This window comes from Podarcis vaucheri (genome assembly GCF_965113315.1).
Source record: "Podarcis vaucheri genome assembly, chromosome: 5".
Classification (NCBI taxonomy): domain Eukaryota; kingdom Metazoa; phylum Chordata; class Lepidosauria; order Squamata; family Lacertidae; genus Podarcis; species Podarcis vaucheri.
In genome coordinates this window covers 4,926,090-4,931,068 of record NC_138763.1, presented here as the reverse complement: position 1 = coordinate 4,931,068, position 4,979 = coordinate 4,926,090, and positions in this window count along the sequence as shown.

Below are 4,979 nucleotides of genomic sequence, written 5' to 3'. Positions count from 1 at the left end.
GAGGGTGTTTTGTGACTCAGCCATACATCCTCCATCACTCTTTCCAGTGCAGGAAGCAGATCTTGATGCTGCTTGCAAAGCCTCTAAACAGCAGCCCAGATTTTCCAGGGACAGCGTTTTGTAGTGGTTAGCACAGGGGTTCTCAAACTCTTTTTCTCCGGGCCAGTTTTGGAATAAAAATTTCCTTGTGCCACCATGATTTTTAAAATATATTGGTAAGACATTACGAAACAAAAAGAAACAACTTCCAGCAGTGCTTGATTTATAACTCAGAACACAACTATTTTATAATATGATCGTGGGACGCCCAGAAAATATAAAACAAAGCAGCTACATATAAGCATTCCCAAAATATAATTATAAATGAGTCTTCTCCAGCCTTCTGTTCAAATGTCCTCAGGATTGTCCTTAGTATCACTTGATCATCTTGCTCTCACTTTGAAAAAACATCCATATTCCGCAAATAAATATAAATATTTTACAACATATATTCTATGCTACTCTGAAATGTTTAAATGTTTCCTTGATTGTCCTTGAATCTTTCTGCCGCACCTTCCCATCCCCTCCTTCCACACCAGGGTGCTGCTGGTAAAGTGGTAAGTGCATCAGACTACGAACCGGGAGACCAGGGTTCGAATCCTGACTCGGCCATGAAGTTCGCTGAGTGTGATCTTGGGTGCCTGTCACTGTCACTCAACCTAACCTATCTTTCAGCTTTGATAAAAATGGTGGGAAAGGACCATTTACACCCCCTTTGAGCTCCTTAGAGGAAAAGGTGATACGTAAATAAGCAAATAAATTTTGAAGCCTCGTGCAACACAGGGCACACTAGCATGAGCCATTGTTTGGATCCAGTTGATCCTCTAACGGACCTTAAGTTCTGGACCTTGTTGCTCTCTTCATCTTGCTGTTCTCTGGCCACGTTCCTTGCCAGGTTAAATCCGTTTGTCGGCTACCCTTCTTTTGCAATGGCTGGAGGGGAACAGGCAGCTTTCATCAATATGTGGATGACACCCAGCTCTACCTCTCTTTCAAATCAGAACCAGTGAAGGCGGTGAAGGTCCTGTGTGAGTGTCTGGAGGCGGTTGGAGGATGGATGGTGGCTAACAGATTGAGGTTGAATCCTGACAAGACAGAAGTACTGTTTTGGGGGACAGGGGGCGGGCAGGTATGCAGGACTCCCTGGTCCTGAACGGGGTAGCTGTGCCCCTGAAGGACCAGGTGTGCAGCCTGGGAGTCATTCTGGACTCACAGCTGTCCATGGAAGCACAGGTCAAGTCTGTGTCCAGGGCAGCTGTCTACCAGCTCCATCTGGTACGCAGGATGAGACCCTCCCTGCCCGCAGACTGTCTCACCAGAGTGGGGCATGCTCTGGTTATCTCCCGCTTGGACTACTGCAATGCGCTCTACGTGGGGCTACCTTTGAAGGTGACCCGGAAACTGCAATTAATCCATAATGCAGTAGCTAGACTGGTGACTGGGAGCGGCCGCCAAGACCACATAACACCGGTTTTGAAAGACCTACATTGGCTCCCAGTACGTTTCCGAGCACAATTCAAAGTGTTGGTGCTGACCTTTCAAGCCCTAAACGGCCTCGGTCCTGTATACCTGAAGGAGCGCCTCCACCCCCATCGTTCAGCCCGGACACTGAGGTCCAGCTCCGAGGGCCTTCTGGCAGTTCCCTCACTGTGAGAAGCGAGGTTACAGGGGACCAGGCAGAGGGCCTTCTTGGTGGTGGCGCCCACCCTGTGGATCGCCCTTCCATCAGATGTCAAGAAAATAAACAGCTACCTGACTTTTAGAAGACATCTGAAGGCAGCCCTGTTTAGGGAAGCTTTTAATGTTTGATGCATTACTGTATTTTAATATTTTGTTGGAAGCCGCCCAGAGTGGCTGGGGAAGCCCAGCCAGATGGGCGGGGTAAAAATAATAAATCATTATTATTATCTTATTATTTCAACCATGCCAAGCTCATCGTGTGGCTGCGGGGAAGAGACAAAGGGCAACAAATTTCCTAGGGAACATTGCAGAGGAGGAGCAGAACTGGGGGATAAAGAGAAAATGGGAGTCGGCGGAGCAGCTGGGAGCAGGAGTCTTTCCTGTTTCCTGGAGATTTTGCGGTGACTCAGGGGAGGCCAGCAGAGCGCTAGGAAAGTTCCCCCAAATGGATTTTGCAACGCTAGCTGCAAAAAAACCAGGGTGCTTGCATGGCTCGACTTTTGCATCCCGGGCAGATTTTCGAAACCGCCACCACCTGCTCGTCCCTGCAAATCCTGAGATTACGCGTAATCCACCGGATAATCGGGTCAGGCAGATGTCCCGATGGAATTTGCAGCTATCATTATTATATATTAAATTTGTACGTTGCCCGTCATCACAACGTAAAAATACAAAATGAGCACACACGTCGCAGAACCAAACAAAAACAAACCAGAAACCCACCTCCCAGAAACCCATTTAAAAGGCCGTAAAATGTTAAATCAGCCAAAGTCCTTGTTATAAAGAAATATTTTTGCCTGGTGCCTAAAGATTTATTATTATTTTATATTATTTATTAAATTTGTGTACCGCCCTATACCCATGGACCTCAGGGCAGTTTGCAACATGAAATCACAATATAATGTATAATGAAGGCACCAGGTGAGCCTACTTGGGGATAGCATTCCATAAACGGGGAGCCACCACGGAAAAGGCCCTGTTCTCGTGTTGCCACCCTCCAGACCTCTTATGGAAGAGGCAAATGAGGAAGGGAGAGAGGGGAGCCCACCCCCTGGGGGCACTTCCAGGCTGCGGCAAATTTCATCACAGGCTGGCAAATTAAGGTGGCACAATTTTAGTCGGTTGGGAGAAAATCCTGGGAGCACTTCTTGGGTTCGGAGGTGCAATTGTTTCTTTGCTGGAAGGGGGTTCAAAGAATTTAGGGCAGCTCCCATTCCTTCACAGGAGAGCCCCATAAACTTATTATGGGGTAGCCCTATGGGGAGAGGGTGCAAGAGAGTTGTTGTGTTGCTCTTTCCACTTGTTTCCAAAGCCACCCCCCCCCTTTATTGTGGTGGTGGAGATTCAATTAAAACCTTCAAGGAATGACCACAATGCAGGTCTTTTATGATGTAAAGAGGTGGAAAAAATTCACTGGAGGGACCATTTCCTCTTGCCATTGTTTACTGGGAAGGGAGGAAGCAGGAACTGGGAGGGTTCAAATGGGATGAGGGCAAAACCACAGGGAGGATTCCTTTTTTTAAAAAAGGGAGAGTTAGGGGGCAGGGAGCAAAAGGGCTATCCATTTTTCCACGAAACAGAGAAGATAAATGAACTCAACTTCCTTTGAATATGCCGCTCTTGAAAAGGCAGGATGCAAACTTTTCAGACAGCTTTTTGAGTTTCGAACAGTGCAAAATCATCCCCTGTGCTAGATTAAAAGATGCAAGCAGTGTCCATTGGAGGGTACCTTTTGCAGGGCAGCCATGGGCCTTCCCTGTGGGGCTGGACCAAGGCCCCAAACAAAATGGAAAGCCTTTCCAATAGAAAACTGGAACCTTCCTCCCTGACATGCTACTTTTCTGCATGCGAGGATTTTATTTTATTTTTATTTATTTAAATGGAGGAAGAATCCTTCGGTTCGTGTGATTCAGAAGTGGCACAGTCCTGCCGTGTCTGGTGAAGCTGAAAGTTTCAGGACAGAAAAAAGGAAGGACTTATTCACGTGGCGTGGGGTTAAACTGCGGAACTCACTGCCACAAGAAGCAGCAACGGCCACCAACTTGAAAGAAGAAAAGAGAAATTAATGGAGGATAAGGCTAATACTTCCCCAGGCGTATTCAAGGGCAGAAGCTCACATTCTTCCTTTGTCTCGCCCTCCTTTCCCTTCCCCACTACAAATATATATATTGTAAGCTCCTTGGGGCAAGTCCTCAATTCTCTCGCTCTACGGCAGGGCCGGAGGGACTCCTCTGTGATCTCCTCCCTGCTTCTGCAGTGAGTCCCCGCTGCCATTTGGCACTTACAAATTTTGCACGCACTCTGAATCTCTCGAGACATCGCTGTGTTTAGGAATCGTGAGCAGGCAGCTCTGGCTTAAGCGCATGAGGCCCGCTGCAAATCAGGAGGGAGCTTAGAAATATCTGCCTTTCCGGTGGCTTTGTAAAAGGCCATTTCCCTCGATGAAGGAGCATAAATGTAAGAAACAGAAGAGTGAAAAGCCTCCATAAATATTGGGTAGCAATTCCTGCAAAAAATAGATGCGCTTGCATGCTCAGTTACACAGCCATAAAGATACATTTGCAGGGCAAAATGTGCTTTGACTGCAGATACGCTGGGCCACGGCCATGTTTGGGAGCTTGAGAAAGTCCCGCCATCCTGAACCATGAGTAAGGAGTTACTCATCCGGCTGGCTGGACTGCCGGCAAGGGGGACAGGTGCCATCTTTTGAGGCCTTGCAGGCAGCAAACACCTCAGCGTGCAAGAAAAGGCTACCATAGCGGCCAGAGCTCTGCTACTGTTATCACATGACTTTATGGTCATCCCCCCAAATTTTTATTGTGAATATCACCGCACGTAGAAAACTAGCAGGTCAGGGAGAGAGGTTCTAGCTTTCTAGCGGCAGGGCTCCGAGCTACTGTAACAGCTCCGTGAATATATCAAAAACAAAACAAAAATAATATCCCCTTGTCATATCCTCTCACATCACACGGGACTTGTTTGCTTTTCCTGCTCTGCCTCCCCTGCACCTGCCACAGCAGCCATTTTGTATTCGGCCACAGCCATTTTGTTGTGCCACACATGTCACAGCAGCCATTTTGCATTATGAGACAGACCCACACCAGCCAGTGGCGTAGCGTGGGGGGTGCAGGGGGGGCCGGCCGCACCGGGTGCAACATCTGGAGGTTAGGGTTAGGGGGCGCAAATCCACGGGTTAGGGGGCGCAAATTACTTGCCTTGCCCCGGGTGCTGACAACCCACGCTACGCCACCGACACCAGC